Source organism: Aotus nancymaae, unplaced genomic scaffold (genome assembly GCF_030222135.1).
Source record: "Aotus nancymaae isolate 86718 unplaced genomic scaffold, 86718_ANA_hifiasm-v0.15.2.pri h1tg000062l, whole genome shotgun sequence".
In the NCBI taxonomy this organism is placed as follows: Eukaryota; Metazoa; Chordata; class Mammalia; order Primates; family Aotidae; genus Aotus; species Aotus nancymaae.
Window position 1 is genome coordinate 7,793,995 of NW_026988476.1, and position 18,388 is coordinate 7,812,382.

General features: G+C 33.7%; 1 protein-coding gene across 10 annotated transcripts in view; it reads left to right on the forward strand.

Annotated features, from left to right (window-relative positions):
• The window catches only part of MIPOL1 (mirror-image polydactyly 1), a 365,075-nt gene that overhangs the window by 240,558 nt on the left and 106,129 nt on the right, over positions 1 to 18,388 (forward strand). The gene's annotated exons all lie outside the window — the stretch shown is intronic.

Here is an 18,388-nt window from a genome sequence, read left to right on the forward strand (position 1 = left end):
GAACAGACACTTTTCAAAATCTGACATACATGAGGCCAACAAACATGAAAAAATGTTCATCATCACTGGTCATTAGAGAAATGCACATCAAAACCACATTTTGATACCATCTTATGCCAGTTAGAATGGTGATCATTAAAAAATCTGGAGACAACAGATGCTGGAGAGGATGTGGAGAAAAAGGAACACTTTTACACTGTTCGTGGGAGTGTAAATTAGTTCATCGATTGTGGAAGACAGTGTGGTGATTCCTCAAGGACCTGGAAACAGAAATTGCATTTTACCCAGCAATCCCATTACTGGGTATATAACCAAAGGATTATAAATCTTTCTATTATAAAGACACATGTGCAGGTATGTTCATTGAGGCACTGTTTACAATAGCAAAGACCTGGAACCAACCCAAATGCTCACTGACGATAGACTGGACAAGGATAATGTGGCACATATACACCATGGAATACCATGTAGCCATAAAAAATGGTGAGTTCATGTCTTTTGTAGGGACATGGATGAATTTGGAAACCATCATTCTCAGCAAACTGACACAAGAACAGAAAATCAAACACTGCATGTTCTCACTCATAGGCAGGTGTTGAACATTGAGAACACATGGTCACAGGGAGAGGAGCATCACACACTGGGGTCCGTTGAGGGGGCTCTAGGGGAGGGACAGCAGCGGGTGGGGAGGTTGGGGAGGGATAACATGGGAGGAAATTCCAGATATAGGTGACAGGGGGATGGAGGCAGCAAACCACATTGCCATGTATGTACCTATGCAACAATCCTTCATTATCTGCACATGTACCCTAGAACCTAAAGTACAATTTTAAAAAAGTATATATATAATTCAAGAGCTGAAAAGACAGGAAATTGAAGTCAGAAAGCGGAATGTTACTATGTAAGTGAAATGCTTAAATAAAGTGAAGCACTCGGTTCTCAGCATGACCCCAAAATAGGTAAATCCTACATATTGAATGAAGAGTGGCACATCACTAGATATTTCAAAAGAAGAAACCTGCACAATGTGTGATACATGGAAGAATGTTTTGTATCCACTCAAAAATTTAAGGGAAGTTGCATCTTCCAGGGAGATCTGTTTCTCCTAAAACGAAAAGCTACAGAGAACTTTCCTGCATCGCTGATGGGAATGTAAAATGATGCAGCCACAATGGTAGAAAACTTGGTGATTCATCAAAGGTCAAACATGGAATTTCCATATGACATAGCAAGTCCACTCCTAGATATATACCCAAAAGAATTGAAAGTAAGGACAAGCAGATACTGCACACCAATGTTCATGAAGGCATTTTTCACATTAACCAAAAGGTGGAAACCACCCAAGTGTCCATCAGCAGATGAATAAGTAAACAAAATATGGTATATACAGCGAATGGAATATTATCCGCTAGTCATTATTCAAAAGGAAATGAAATTCTGATACATGCTGCAACATGGACAAACCTAAAAACATTATGCTAAGTGAAATAAACCAGACAAGAAAGACGAAGATTGTATGATTCCACTTATATGAGGTACTTAAAATAGCCAAATTCATAGAGACAGAAAATAAAATAGAGGTTACCAGGAGTTGGAGAAACGGGAATAGGGAGATTTAAGGGTGAGGAGTTATATGATGCACACAGTTTCTATTTGGGATGATGTAAAGTTGTGGAAATGCATAATGGTGATAATTATACAGTATTGTCAGTGGACTTACTGCCACTAAGCTGTACAGTTAAAATGGTTAAAATAGTAAATTTTATGTTGTTATTTCACCACACATTTTTTAAAGTTACAGAGAACATTCTGTAAAGATATACAGAAATTTATTTTAAATGGAATCAGGATAAGATTCCTGGAATGTACAGCTCTAGGAAGGGAGAGTAAATTACCAAAAAAACAAGCTTGTTTCCTGGAAGCTTAATGTCTACTTTAATTTGATTTAAATGAATGGAAATAGTATTTCTTACACACCTAATAAATGGTGCTTAGAAATCTGTTTGTGAAACACAGCTAATTCATAGAGATACTGGGTTAATTTTCCTGTGTTAAGAGGAAATGGAAAGGTTCCATTTTATGTGAAGGAACCTAAAACTAATTCTGTAATTTTCGGATAAATAGATGGATAGAACTAATAGATAATGGATTATGTTTGACAAGCAATACTTTCAGCTATCCAAGTCAGCTTACGTTTGCATATACATTTATACATGTATATTGTCATATTAGAGAAAGTTATTTACCAATACTTAAGAAAAAAATAAGGCCAGAAAAATATAGGGTTAGCATAGGTAGCTAGAGCCAGGAGCGAGTCCCAATACAGCCTGCCTGTATATACTGCGAAGCAGCAAAAGAGAAAACTTCAAGTCTGACTGTCAGCTCTCCAGCAGCCAAAACAATGGAGGATGTATGATCAGTTTTTCGTTTTAGGGGCAGATTAAAATATGATGATGACTTTCATTCTACGTTTCCTTTAATTTTACTAGTTAGTGGCTGGACGTGGTGGTTCACACCTGTAATCCCAGTGCTTTGGGAGCCCAGTGGATCACTTGAGTCCAGGAGTTCAAGACCAGCCTGGGCAACACAACCAAACCCCATCTCTACAAAAAATACAAAAATTAGCAGGGCATGGTGGTGTGTACCTGTAATCCCAGCAACTCAGGAGGCTGAGGTGGGAGGATCACTTGAGCCCGAGAGGCAGAGGTTGCCATAGGTGGAGATCACACTGCCATACTCCAGCCTGGGCAACAGAGTGAGACTCTGTCTCCCCAGTTTTTTTTTTCTTTACTAAGTAGTGATAGTGGCCTTTAAAACAAAATCATTTTTTTTTTCTGGTTTAGTATAAAAGCTACTGCTGGTAAAAGAATTCCATTCTTTTATATAGAAATAAGGAAATATGGAAATACAGGTTTCTGAGTTTCTTTATTCTGTTTGTTTCCTTTGAGTTTTAGAATATTTTGAGTGCTAAGAAAATGAAAGTTGGCCTTTTGTTTCTTTTGGCAGCTAGGAGCAGTGAACAGTGAGATGGGAGGGTAGAGATATTAAACTTACACTGTAACTAATAGCTCTTTTGCATTAAAGCAGATAAGATAGCTGGAGAGGAATAACAATAACAAGATTTAAAATAAATTGCACATATTTTGAAAGTGCTATTAGTAAAGTATTAGTACCTCTTTATTGCCATAGCAAATGCTAAATTCATTTGCAACAGCTTCGTTAATCTAAATCTAGACAGTTTCATCAAGAAAGAATCTTAAACTTGTAGGGATTAGATTTGTATTTAGTAATGATTTTTTTCCTGTTGTTGTAAACCTGTAGCGCTGCATTCCTAAGTTCAGGAGACATAATAATAGCAAACTCTTTTCTAATCGAGGGAATGCCTGTTTCAATGTTTGCTGATTTTATAGTGCTTCCTTATATTTCCTTTCACTTAAAGAAAGTGTAGATTAAAGTATTTAGACAAGAATTAGATCTTGTTGTTTGGTGCCAGTAGTATAGGATTTATTATACATATTATAATTAATAGCAGTCAATGTGTTTTAAATTTTTGTTGTATTTTGTGTGATTCCCTGTGTGAATTTGTAATGCCATTCAGAATATGGTAAACTTCACATTTTAGAACAAAAATATTGAATAGAATGCTTCACTTTTTAATGTATTTTGTTTCCTATGATTGTACTAGTATTTTTTGACAATGATTATATGAAATACAGGTTTGACATAGTGAAAAGTGGGCTAAACATGAACCCTACTTACTGGGTTTGTGGTATACATTTAAAAGTCATAGAAACCATAAAGATAGAGGCCAGATGAAATATACTTAAAAAGAAAGTGAAATTCTTTATTTTTTTCCACATTAGTACATTTTATTCAGTATGGGTCCTTTTCTTTTTATATGCTTTTTTTCATCGGTGTGTATACTATCCTTAACAACCAGAAATACTGCTATCACTAGAATCCGTGTTTTGTTTCTGTTTTTTTTTTTTTAATGGTAGTGATAGTTTTTTATTGAACCATATGCTTTCTTGGTCAGAACTATGAGTTGGTAAGACAGTCACTGATTATAGCATGCAAGCTATAGCCACGAAGCAGTATTTTTCTCATTGCAAATCCTCATCAAGAGTGGGGTTGAACACTTGATCCTGACCTCATTAATTGTATATTCTAGTCAGTGGTGTCAATTGGCCTACCCAGTGACATAAAATTTTTGTCACATCTCTATTCCCTAATGATTAACTGTCTATGGAGCTACATTATGATACCATACTGTAAAAGCTGTGATTAAAAAGAACACAAGAAAACTTGAATTACATTTCCATCTTTGGCATTAATCAGATTTTTTTTTATTACTGTAGACAAGTTTCAACTTTTCTAGGTTTCAGTTTCTTTAATTTTGATGTGAGAAGCTTTTCCTACTTCTGACATTTTATGAAATTTGTTTGTTACCCCTTTATATGGGATAGATTAAATTTTTATTTAGTAACATTTAGAGTCAAAAATTCTTTGTATGCCATTAAGTTGTATCTATTTTCAGGGCCTTTAAATTTAACAATGCACAGGTGGCTTCACTATTCGAGTCACTATATATATGTATTGGTGGCTCTGGAATGCAAAACAAACAAAATAAAACAGAGTTTTTATAGTATACATTTTGGACTATATTTATTAAGCATTCGTCTCTTCTTCCTCTCAACTTTTAGAATATGGCATTTACTAAGTTACTTAACTTCTGAATGTCGATTGCCTCACCTATAAACAGCAACAATATCTCACCTGCTTAATATGAAAATCAATGATATGATATATTTTAATGTTTTTGAAAATTACAAAGCACTGTGCAAAGGAAATACATTAATAAATGTAATTTATAAAACCACTTACAAATTTTTGCTTTTTTGAGACCTAAGACAATTACATTAGTAAAGAGACTATTGCTACTAAAGTAAATTTATATCTTCTATAGATTTCTGTCCAGAAAGACATTTTTTTACATTATCAGTTTTCACAATTTTCTGTGCCTTATTCAACACAGTAGGTTGTAAGAACAAAACTAAATTTCAACATGTATAGCTCTCAACTACTAATTGTTATTCTACAAAGTGGCTCAACCTGCTTTTAAGAGCATTTAACAAAATATTTTGTCACTTAATGGTTGTGCCTCGCAAAGGACCCAGAGTTTGTATTAGAATAGGTTTGCTAATTATAGGTCCTGGAATTTGATGTTTCTGAACATTGTTTCTATTAGCTTAAGAAAAATATAATTTTATATTTTGTTAGATTTAAAAAGTGCAGTGTTTCCCTTGGTCTTGGCAATCAGAATCACTGTTATTATACATCCAGAGATGCCGGTTGCCTCCTACATAGGTAATCTTTGACTCATACCTTTCTTAAATTTAACTTATAAACAAATTTTGCTAGATGTTTCCTTGCAATCACTGTCACTTTTACCTTTTCCTACTCAGACCACACCTGAATAATTTCATGCCCAAGCTTTTCTGGCCACTTTATTTACTTGTCTTCCATCTTTACTTCTCTTATGAATCCTGAAACTTTATTTTCACCCTTTCATTCAGCTGTCAACAGTATTTAACAATATCACATTACATATATTAATAAAGTCCAAACTCTTTAATGTAACATTCATGAACTCTTTTGATACTGCTGCTATCTCTGTTTCTAATTTAATATTTCACTAATCATCTTTTTGCTTCCTAGTTTCCTTCATATTTGTGTCACTGGTATACTGCTTCACACATAGTAAGCGCTCAACAAATATTTGTTACACTGAATTGACTATTACGTGCATTTCCAAACTATATTGTTCAGTATTTCATGGACACACCCAACAGTTTCCCATTTCAGTGCTTTCTCATATGTCATCTTTTCCTCCTGGAGTAGTCCATCTCTGCCTATCCCATTTTTATTGAGGCTTCACATCATAATTTAAATAACAACTGTTCTATTAATCCTTTTCTAAGTGATCTCACTATGTAAAATTCCTACCATAGTTATTCACAGTGCTCTCTCACAATACATACCTCATGCTCTCTTGTCCAATAGTTCTATGAATATGTGTCTTAATTCCCCTACTAGTGCTTTTGTTCTTTATGTATAGCAGCACTTCAGTAAATATATGTCAACAAGTGAATGAAGAATAAAATTGAACACTAGATTGAAAGTTTCTTCAGATTTAACATGTCTCCTGCACAATTTTGTGTGTGTGTGTGTGCAATGCCTATAATAAGAACTCATTGATACATATGTGAATGAATGAGTGATTTGAGATGACATGAACCTAATCTAGCATGTAGGTTAGTCATTTACAAGAATGTAGGTCAAAAATAGGGTCTCCATAAAATAAAGCAAATATATCACCTACCAACAGAATTTCTTTTTTTGTTGTTCATATTTGAAAACTATCATCAGAAACATTTTTTTGGATTTTATCTTTCTTCAAATTTAGAATTAAAAAAAAACTTAGGAAACAGTATCATTATCCATTGTGCATTGCAGCATTATTTCTTAGAGTGAAAAAATAAATTAAAATATTTTCCATGGATGCTTTGTTTTGTCTGCATGTCATTGGGAAAAAAAAATATTAAATTCATTGCCAAAATGAGATCTAGGAGATCTGGCAATTTGGGACCCTTAGGATTATAGTATGAGATGTTTGTTATTCAAGGTTCTTCAGAGAAGGAGAACCAAGACTGTATATAAATAGGGCAAGAGATTGGTTTTAAGAAGTTGGCTCAAACAATTGTGGGACCTGACAAATCTGAAAATCTAAGGGCAAGCCATCCCACTGGAAAACTAGTGAAGGGTTGATGTTGCACTTTTTAAAAGTTTTTATTTTTGAGTCAGGGTCTCACTCTGTTGCCTTGGCTGGAGCGCAATGGTGCAATCATAGCTCACTGCAGCCTCAAACTCCCTTGCTCAAGTGATCCTCCTACCTCAGGCTCCTGGGCAGCTAGGACGACAGCCACATGTGACTATGCCTGGCTAATTTTTTTTTTTAATTATACTTTAAGTTCTGGGATACATATGCAGAATGTACCAATTTATTACATAGGCATATATGTGCCGTGGTGGTTTCCTGCACCCATCAGCCCATCATCTACATTAGGTATTTCTCCTAATGCTATCCCTCCCATTGCTCCCCAACCCCCAACAGTCCCCAGTGTGTAATGTCCCCCTCTCTGTGTCCGTGTGTTCCCATTGTACAACTTCCACTTATAAGTGAGAACATGTGGTATTTGGTTTTCTGTTCCTGTGTCAGTTTGCTGAGAATGATGATTTCCAGCTTCATCCATGTCCCTGCAGAGGATATGAACTCATTCTTTTTTGTTGTTTGTTTGTTATTTTAAGACCAAGTCTCAATCTGTTGCCAAGGCTGGAGTGCAGTGGCAAGATCTTGGCTCACTGTGACCTCTGCCTCTTAGGTTCATGCAATTCTCCTGCCTCAGCCTCCCAAGTAGCTGGGATTACAGATGCCCGCCACCACACTCTGCTAATTTTTGTATTTGTAGTAGAGATGGGGTTTCACCATGTTGGTCAGGCTGGTCTCCTTACCTCAGGTGGTCCACCCACCTCGGCCTCTCAAAGTGCTGGGATTACAAGCATGAGCCACCATGCCTAACCCCGAACTCATTCTTCTTTATAGGGCTGCATAGTATTCCATGGTGTATATGTTCCATTTTCTTTATCCAGGCTGTCATTGATGGGCATTTGGGTTTGTCCCAGGTCTTTGCTATTGTAAATAGTGCTGAAGTAAACATACATGTTCATATGTTTTTATAGTAGAATGATTTATAATCCTTTGGGTATATACCCTGTAATGGGATTGCTGGGTCAAATGATATTTCTGGTTCTAGATCCTTTAGGAATTGCCACACTATCTTCCACAATGGTTGAACTAATTTACACTCCCACCAACAGTGTAAAAGCATTCCTATTTCTCCTCAGCCTCACCAGCATCTGTTGTTTCCTGACTTTTTAATGATTGCTGTTGTAACTGGCATAAGATGGTATCTGACTGTGATTTTGAGTTGCATTTTTCTAATGACAGTGAATGAGTATGTATTTATATACAAATATATATGCATAAATATTGTCATACTTAACAGCAGGTTGTCTGGGAAGTGAGTCTGAGTCTAGCAGTCAGATTTCTTATATGCATGGTAAGTTAGAGAAGGGGACATTTTAACTTTTATTTCATACCCTAATAAATGTTTGATTTTAAAAAATGTTATGTACATGTATTACTTTTGTATATTATATCAATGGGTTTGTAAGTTTTGAAAAGACTCATATGTGGTATCCTGCACAAATTAAGCTTAATGCTTAGAATTCATAATGAAAAACTGATCTATGTTTTGGCATACATATATTTATGACAATGTGGTTCATTTTTTAAAATAGATTTTATTAGTGTTGTGCTTTACAAAAGGCAGGATTCATAAGGGAATTAAATTCCAAAGTAGATTTTATTCACCTGTATTATGAAAAATATACATACAAATGATAACTTCACTTACATTTTATGCTTGCCAAATATTTCTAACTGTTTTTGAAGGTATTTTACATGGCACTTTTCAAAAGTAAAATAAAATGTTAAAAATGTTAAAATGTTAAAAAGTTCAAGCACTTTTTAAAAGTAAAATAAAATGTTAAAAAAAGGTTACCAACTTTAAAAGAGCTATTAACTTAACATTCTTCTTCCACTTGATATAGAAGAAGGGTCCTGTGACCGGATAGAGATGACGAGGATGCCTTTCTAAAATAATTCACTCCTGTGAACATTAGCTATAGTCAGAAATGATAATGAGAGGAGAAAATTCCTTCATATTTCAATAAATTTCACTCAGTGTACTTAGGTTTATTTAGTATATTTTAATTATAAATGTTTTCTTTTTCTTTGCATGACACATATACATTAACAAATGAATTAAAGTTTTTGTTGAATCTAAACTAGTTAAAAATTCTTGGCAAATGAAAATAATAGCAATAATTGAAGATCTTTGTTCAGGAACATTCTGATTCATTAATTGCAAAAACAATAAATGTTAAACATACAGTATAAGATCTAATAAACTGAAATCTTTAAGCTAGTTTTGATTTCTATAAACTTTCTAATGCCACTGCTGTCATAAAAAGCTTAGTAAATATTGACTGAGGATGATGATGATGATCTAGCAGTATTTTTAAGACTGGGTGGCACTGGCAGTGCAGTCAGATATCCGGGACTTCACATTGTTATTTTGCCATGAGGCCCTTCCACCTGGCCCTCTACCAAAAGGATAAATGTTTACCTATAGTTAGGCATTTAAATGTGTAAATATTCCAGATTCAATTATATGTGAGGTAGCTAGAGTTTCCATTCTTTAAATCATCAACCAGTTCTCTAAAGTTTAAATGATTTCCAAAAGTTTGCAAGGGTCAAAATAGACTTGACTGAATGCTTTCCCCATAATTCCAAAAGAATTGTTTTATAAACTCAGGTCAGTATAAAAACATAGTATGCCCCACTGACTATTCCAAATGTATGCTATTTATGAAACTTCTGAATTTATTAAGGTTTAATTTACTTTTCTGTTTAGTTGTCAAGTTTTAAATGTTGTTGTACAGTATGTCTTATTCTCTTTAGTCTTATAAGAGCTTTGTGACAATTAGTATTCTGTTAATGTAGTTCCAGTTATCCACCAAATAGCTTCTAAAACTTCCTGGTTCTGACTGAATCACAACTAAACAATATTCAGTTACTATGTGAAGCAATCAAGAAGTTCAAAAGCCTAAATTTTTAGTTTCATTCAATGTTAATCTGATCAAGATTTTCATTTATTTTAATCTGATAAAGATTTTCATTTATTTTAACCCATGGAAAGTTCAGTTGTCCTATCAAGCTTGGTTAGCTGTTCTAAATTATAAAAAATAAAAATTTTTGAAAAAATTATATGAAAAAAGGAGAGAATTGAGAATTTTGTCCTAGAAAATTGGACACACGGTTGACTTAAATTATAATTAATAATGAAGAAAATGTCATATATTTCTAAGTCTACTTTCATTAGGTTTTCATTCACCTTTTCATTTATAAAAGTTTTGTTTTCCATTTATTCTTTTGTATAATAGCCGTTTAATTCAGAGCTAACACTACAGTAAGACAGATGGTGCAGGTTCTGACTTTCTAGCTGAATGACCATTGACAGGTAATTAACCTCTCAAAGCCTCAATTTCCTGACCTGCAAAATAAGAATTGTAATTATACCTGCCTCATATCGTTTTAGAATAACCAAATCAATTAATGCACGTATGATGCTTTATACAGCCCTTGGGTACACTTAGGTATTTAATAAAGATAACTCATTATTATTATAATCTTTATGTTGAGTTTTATTGTTTGCTTTAGCTCTTTTTTGAGATTCTATTAATACATTTATAACTTTTTTTTAGCATTTTAGGCTTTAAATGGAGTATTTTCTGAACACGATATGGAATTTGATTTTTCTTTAGGAAACAGTTTTCACTGTAGTTAAGATGGTTGATTTTTTCCTTGTGAGGCATTTAAAAAAATATTTTGTCAAAATGACATGCTTGAACTTAGATTTAGCCCTTTTTGATTAGCAGTTTGTTTTCAGGAGTTGTTTATTCACATAGCAACATTTTAATTTTCAAAAATATACTGAGAGATAGAAATCTAATAATTTTCATCACTTTTCCCCTAACCTATGAAAAACATGTTTTTCCAAAAGGCACAAATTCAAAGTATGACATTTCCTTCAATGTTCTGTGTTAAAAAAATTTTTACCCCTTATAATTTTTAAAGCTATATTTCTAATTCCTTCTATCTTATATCTCGGAGTTCAGTGCATATGCATGTTATCTTATTTAATCCCTTCAACATTGTTGTAAGGCGTTATCCCTTTTTGGAGATAGGAAAACTGAAATAGAGAGAAAACTAACATGCCCTAGGTTACATTAGGGCCTTTGACAGAGGCATAAATATTACCTAATCCTCCTGATAACTGGGCCTTTTACTCTACTACTACTGGACCACTTCCTCTGTTCTCACTTCTCTCAGAAATACTGCCAAAGCAAAACTGGTACTTTAGCATTTTTTTCCTGATTTGGATATGCTTGACATGTTTATTGCACAAAACACATCTCTGCAACCATGTTAAAGGCAGGTTAAAACAGTAAAAGAATCTCACCTGCTTTGGAGTTTAACAGTCTTTGTCTGCGTTCAACTAAATTATGCAAATTACAACCACAGTCAATGTCTGGATTTATAAATAGAGTACCTCTGATATTTTTGAACCTTTAAGCTCTAGCATTATATCATATGTCAGACTACAAAAAGCAAATACTGTACCTAACAGCAATTTTATTCACACAATCATAATTTTTTTATTAGTATATTACTAATATTGTTTTTTTATCTGTGCTATAGCACAATCACTTACATAACAACAATCATAGTAGTAATCATTAACCAAATAACTATTTTCAGTTGTATGTGAATTTATTAAGAGCCTACTATGTACTAAGAACTGTGCAGACTTTTGTGAAAAATACAGTTGACAGAAGATATGATGCAATTGCTACCTTCAAATTGGTTATAATTAACTGGAGAGAAAAAATATTTACTCAAAATGAACATATGTTACTATGTTCTGTTAAATGAAATAATTAGACATTTCCATTGCAAGTCACAGAAGGGAGAGATTCTTCTAGGCTTGAATAAATTTCACAAGATTTTAAGGAATACTGAAGAATTGAAGTATATGAACCAATAAGGTTCTGATAGAGAGGAGGAAGAAGAGGACATTCTAGCCTGGAAGAACAGAATAAGCAAAAGTGGAGGTTGTAATGAACATATTGTGTTACATTATGGAATTGAGAGGAAATTGCAAGAATTTTGTTGTTAACGTGCATTTAGTTTTTATTCTGTGTTTCCTGGAGACCCTTGGGAATAGAGAGCTTATTCTTTGAAGCATTAAAAATTAAACGTATACTCAAATACTTCTTTACTTTATATAAAATTTAAGGCATCTTAAAAGCCTAAATACTTTTTGAAAAGCTTATTATGGAGAATTTTGGACACATACAAAAGCATACAGAATGAGCTCTACATGTACACATCACTTGCCCCGAAAACATCAACCCCTGGCCAATCACATTTCATCCACAGTCTCATGCATATACCCCCACTCTCTGGTATTATTTTAAAGTAAATGACATATACGATGTTACTGCATTTATAAATATTTCACTACATATCTCTAAAAGATGAGGACTCTTATTTTAGCATAACCACAATACCATTAACATACTTAAAAAAACAATTTTTTTAAGTGTGTTAATGGTATTGTTGTTTTGCTAAAATTGTATTTTATTTAACTAATTAATTTTTTAAGACAGGGTCTTGCTCTATTGCCTATGCTAGACAGTGATGCAGTAACAGCTCACTGCAGTCTCCTCCTCCAAGGCAGAGTGTCTTGAGTAGCTAGGACTACAAGCTCATGCCACCATGCCTGGCTAATTTGTTGGGGTTTTTTGTGTATGAAGACAAGATCTCACTATGTTACTCAGCCTGGTCTTGAACTCCTGTGCTCAACTGCTTCTCCCAGCTCAGCCTCCCAAAATACTAGGATTACAGGCATGAGCTACTACACCTGGCCTAACAATAATTTCTTAATATCTTCAAATATCCAGTCAGTGTTGAAACTTCCAATTGTTTCATGTAATGATGTCTTATTAATTTGTTTTAATCAAGATTTAAATAAAATGCACACATTGCAATTGACATATATATTTTTATTATATAAATTTGTGTGGTACAAGTATAGTTTCATTACATGCATGAAGTAAGTGATGGTCAGATCAGGGCTTTTAGGGTATCCATCACCTGAATAATGTACATTGTAGCTGTTAAGTAATTTATCATTATCTACCCCCTGTGCACCCTCTCACCTTTCTGAGTCTCCATTGTCTATCTTTCCACTCCCTATGTCCATGAGTACACATTTTTTTAAGCACCCAGTAATGAGTGAGAACATATAATATTTGTATTTCTGTGTCTGGCTTCTTTCACTTAAGATAAGGACCTCCAATTCCATCCATGTTGCTGCAAAAAAATATGATTTCGTTCTTTTTTAGCTGAGTAGTATTCCATTGTGTATATATGCCATATTTTCTTTATCCAGTTATCTGTTAATGGACACATAAGTTGATTCCACATCTTTGCCATTGTGGATTGTGCTGTGATAAACATACGAGTGCAATGTAATGATTTCATTTCCTTTGGGTAGGTACCAAGCAGTCGGATTGCTGGATCACATAGTAGGTCTGTTTTAAGTGCTTTGAGAAATCTCCATACTGTTTCCCACAGAGGTTGTGCTAATTTATATTCCCACCAATAGTGTATGAGTTCGCTTATGTCTGCCAACTCGCCAACAAGTTATTTTCTGACTTTCTAATAATGGCCATTCTAAGTGGTGTCAAAGAGGATATCTCATTGAGATTTTAATTTGCAGTTCTCTGATGAGTAGTGATGTTGAGCATTTGTTCATATACCTATTGGCTGTTTGTATGTCTTCTTTTGAAAAAATGTCTATTCTTATCAACTACCCACTTTTTAATGGGATTATTTGGTTTTGCTATTGTTATGTGAGTTTCTTGCTCTTGCCAGATGCATATTTTTCAAATATTTTTTCCCATTGTTCAGGTTGCCTATTCACTTTATTGATTATTTCTTATGCTATGCAGAAGCTTTTTAGTTTAGCCAAGTACCATTTGTCTATTTTTGTTTTTGTTTTTTGTGCTTTTGAGATCTTAGTCATGAATTGTTTGCCTAGATCAATGTACAGAAGAGTTTTCCCTAGGATTTCTTCTGGTATTTTTACAGCTTTAGGTCTTACATTTAAGTATTTAATCCATCTTGAGTTGAGTTTTCTATATGGTGAGAGATAAGGGTCCAGTTTCTTCTGCATATGGCAATCTAATTTTCCCAGCACCATTTATTAAAAAGAGTGTCTCCTCCCCAGTGTATGTTATTGTCAATTTTGTCAAAGATCAGTTGGCTGTAAATATGTGGCTTTATTTCTGGGTTTTCTTTTCTGTTCCATTGATCTGTGTGTGTATTTTTGTATCTGTAGCATGCTGTTTTCATTACTGTAGCCTTGTAGTATAATTTGAAGTCAAGTAACATAATGTACTGTAAAAAAGCCTCTAGTTTTGTTTTGCTTTTTGTTTTGGGTTTTCTTTTCCTTAGGATTACTTTAGTTATTCAGACTCTGATTTCATATGAATTTTAGGATAGTTTTTCACAATTCTGCTTTGGTTTCATATGAGTTTTAGGATAGTTTTTCACAATTCTGTGAAAAATGATGTTGGTATTTTGATAGGGTTTGCATTGAATCTGCATATTGCTTTGGGGAGCATGGTCATTTTAATAATATTAATTCTAGGATATTAATAATATTAATTTTAGGATAGTTTTTCCCAATTCTGCTTTGGTTTCATATGAATTTTAGGATAGTTTTTCCCAATTCTGTGAAAAATGATGTTGGTATTTTGATAGGGTTTGCATTGAATCTGCATATTGCTTTGGGGAGCATGGTCATTTTAATAATATTAATTCTTCTGATCCATGAGCCTGGGATGTTTTTCATTTGTTTGTATCAGCTACATTATCTTTAATCAGTGTTTTGTAGTTCTCCTTGTAGAGATCTTGGGCACCTAATATGCTGGGATTGCAGGTGTGAGCCACCATGCCTCAGCCCTGTGGATTTTTCATAGATGCCCTTTTCTAGATTGAAGAAGTTTCCTTCTATTTCTAATTTGTTTTGTGTGTGTGTGTGTATGTATGTGTGTGTCTGTGTGTGTGTCTATTGTAAATGGAATTGAATTCCGGATTTGGCTGTCAGCTGGATGTTATTGGCGTACGGAAATGCTACTGATTGTTGTCCATTGATTTTGTATCTTGACACTTTAGTGAAGTTGTTTATTACTTTCAGGAGCCTTTTATTGGTGTCTTTAGGTTTTCTAGGTATAGAATCATATTGTCAACAAAGGGAGATGGTTTGACTTCTTTTCCTATTAGAATGTCTTTCATTTATTTCTCTTGCCTGATTGCTCTGGCTAGGACTTCCAGGATAGTGTTGAAAAAGAGTGATGAGAGTGGACATCCTTGTCTGGTCTGAGTTCTCAAATGGAATGATTCTAATTATTTCCCATTCAGTATGATGTTGGCTATGGGTTTGTCATAGATGGCTCTTATTATTTTAAGGTATGTCCCTTTGATGCCTAGTTCGTTGAAGGTTTGTTTGTTTGTTTTTATCATGAAGGGATGTTGAATTTAATCAAAAGCTTCTTAAACCTGCACATGTACCCCCAAATCTAAAATAAAAGCTGAAATTATAAAAATAAATAAATAAAAATTTAAAAACATTGTTATTGAAGGTACCATTAAAAAAAAGAAAAGAACCTTTACAATAGCATCAAAAAGAATAAAATACTTTGGAATAAATGTAAGAAAAGAATAACAAAAATGTATGCTTTGAAAGTGATAAAACATTATTAAAGAAATTAAAGAAGATCTAAATAAATGGAAAAACATCTGTGTTCATGGATCAGAAGACTTTATTTATACTGTTAAGATGACAAGAATCTACAAATCCAACATAATTTCTATCAGAATGCCAGCTAACTTCTTTGTAGAAATTGAAAGCTAATTCTAAAATTCATATGGAAATGAAAGAAACCCAGAATAGCCAAATTGATCTTGAAAAAAAGAGCAAAGGTGGCAGACTCACACCTCTTGATTTCACAACTTACTACAAAGCTACACTAATAAAAACAGTATAGTATTAGCATAAGATTAGACATCTTGAGAAATTAAATAGAACTGGGAGTCTAGAAATAAACCCATAGCAGACATAAAAAGAAATAAAAACTCTGAACTTATTTTATTTATTTTAAATAAAAGCTGCTTTTATTTGCAGATGATATGTTGTACACATAGAAAATCCTAAGGAATCATTAGAAGAAAATCCTAAGGAATCTATTAAAGAAATTGAAGGCCAAGGCAGGAGGAGCTTTGAGCCAGGAGTTTGAGACCAGTCTGGGAAGCACAGTAAGACCCTATCTGTACTAAGAATTTAAAAATTAGCTAGGCATGGTAGTATGTACCTATAGTTCCAGCTACTGAGGAGGCTGAAATGGGAGGATTGCTTGAGCCCAAGAGGTTGAGGCCGCAGTGAGCTATCATTGCACCACTGCACTCCAGCCTGGGTGACAGAGAGACTGTCTCAAAAAAAGAAGGGAAGGAAGAAGAAGGAGGAGGAGGAAAAGAAGGAGAAGGAGGAGGAGGAATTGAATTCATAATTTAAAACGTTTTGCATAGAAACTTTAGGCCCAAGTGTCTTCATGGTCAATTTTGCCAACCATCTAAGGAAGACGTAATAACAGTCTTAACATAAACATTTGAAGAACATAAAGGAGGGTGGAATACTTCCCAACTCAGTCAATAACATCTGATTTACATTAGTATAAAAACCAGATGAAGGCATTACAAGAAACAAAAACTCAGGCCAATGTCCTTCATGATGATAGGCTCAAAAAACATCCTCTACAAAAACTGGCAAACCAAATCCAACAACATTTATAAAGGGTACTACAATGCAAAGGATGCTACAATACAATGCAAAGTTGGTTTAACGTTGGAAAATCAATGTAATTTCCCATGTTAACAGAATAAGGGAGAAAAAATAATCATTTCAGTGGATTCAGAAAAAGCATGTGATAAAATTCAAAACCCATTCAGTTGTTCAGTCTGACTGACAAAGAACATTAGGAGAAAATTTATAGCTATTATATTTAATGACAAAGGCTCAATGATTTCTATGTAAGATCAAGAACAAAGCAAGGATGATTTTACTCCTTCACGTTTCTGTAGGAACCTATAATTATAAAAAATTGGAAAAATAAAGCCGCTTTTATTTGCAGATGATATGTTGTACACATAGAAAATCCTAAGGAATCTTTAAAAGAACTGAACTTTTAAATTTCATTTTCTAATTGTCCACTGCTAATATATGGAAAAGAATTGATTTTTACATATTGATCTGAATTAACTTATTCTAATAGCTTTTTAAAAGTTGCATACAAAATTATAAGAAATTTAAGGATGAATTTAACTCTGTCCTCTGAAAACTACAGATTGCTGAAAACAGTTATGGAAGACCCATGTAAATGAAGGATTACATAGTGTGCGTAAATGGGAACACTCAATATTGCTGTGATATCAGTTCTCTCCAAATTGATCTGTAGGCTATATATTATCCTAATAAAAATCACATCTGTCTTTACTGTAGATATTGACAGGCTAATTCTAAAATTTATATTAAAGTGCAAGTGATTAGAATTGCCAAAGCAATTTTATAAGACACAGCTGGAGGAATACCTGATTTCAAGATACATTCTGTAAAGTCACAGATATCAAGACATTGATATTGGTGAAAGGGTAAATGTACATATAGATCCTGAGGATAAGACAGTCCTGCACATATATGGTCAGTTTATTTTCAACAATGAAGACAAGGCAGTTCATAGGGAAAAGGCCACCATTCAAGAAGCAGTGATAGGACAAGTGGATATGTAAATTATATGTAAAAAATTAACATTAACCCTAACCTCACATTCTTCACAAAAATTACCCTGACAGTTGCTTTTTCTTATTTTACTTTTTATTCGTACACCTAATATACTATCTGGCTGATAGTAGGTGCTATGTAATGGTTCGTGTAATAATAAACAACTACACTCTAGTTCTCCAGGTTTCTGAATCTAATTTCACTGAAAGATGCCCATCACACTTTTAGGAGGCAAATTTTTATGTGTTATCTTCAAAAAGGCATAACCAAAGTAGACTGGTTCTAGTTCCCTCATTTTACTCTGTCAATCTGGGTAGCTTTTCAATCATAGCTCCCTGATGCACTCACCAGTCCCTGAAATGCTTTACAGTTTTACAGATATTACTTTGTGTCATTGCATTTGTATGTATTAGAAGCTATAAGGATAAGAATATGTTAAATTTAAATAGAGGAACAAGAGGCAGAACAATTATATGTGACTGTAGATAATTCAATGCTATTTGTTGATGGTGATCATTTGCATTTTACGCCCACTGGCAGCTAAAGTCAACATGACTTCTTCATTTATCTTAAATACTAATTCCAGTGAGCTGTTTTTTTTTTTTTAATAATATAGATGTAATGTGACTTCATTTTGCTCAAAGAACTTAAAGAATATTGGTACCTGTCTTTTCAATGTATGGGTAGATAAGCAGTTATGAATGTTGGTAGGTGAACTAAAGAGATAAAATGATTTG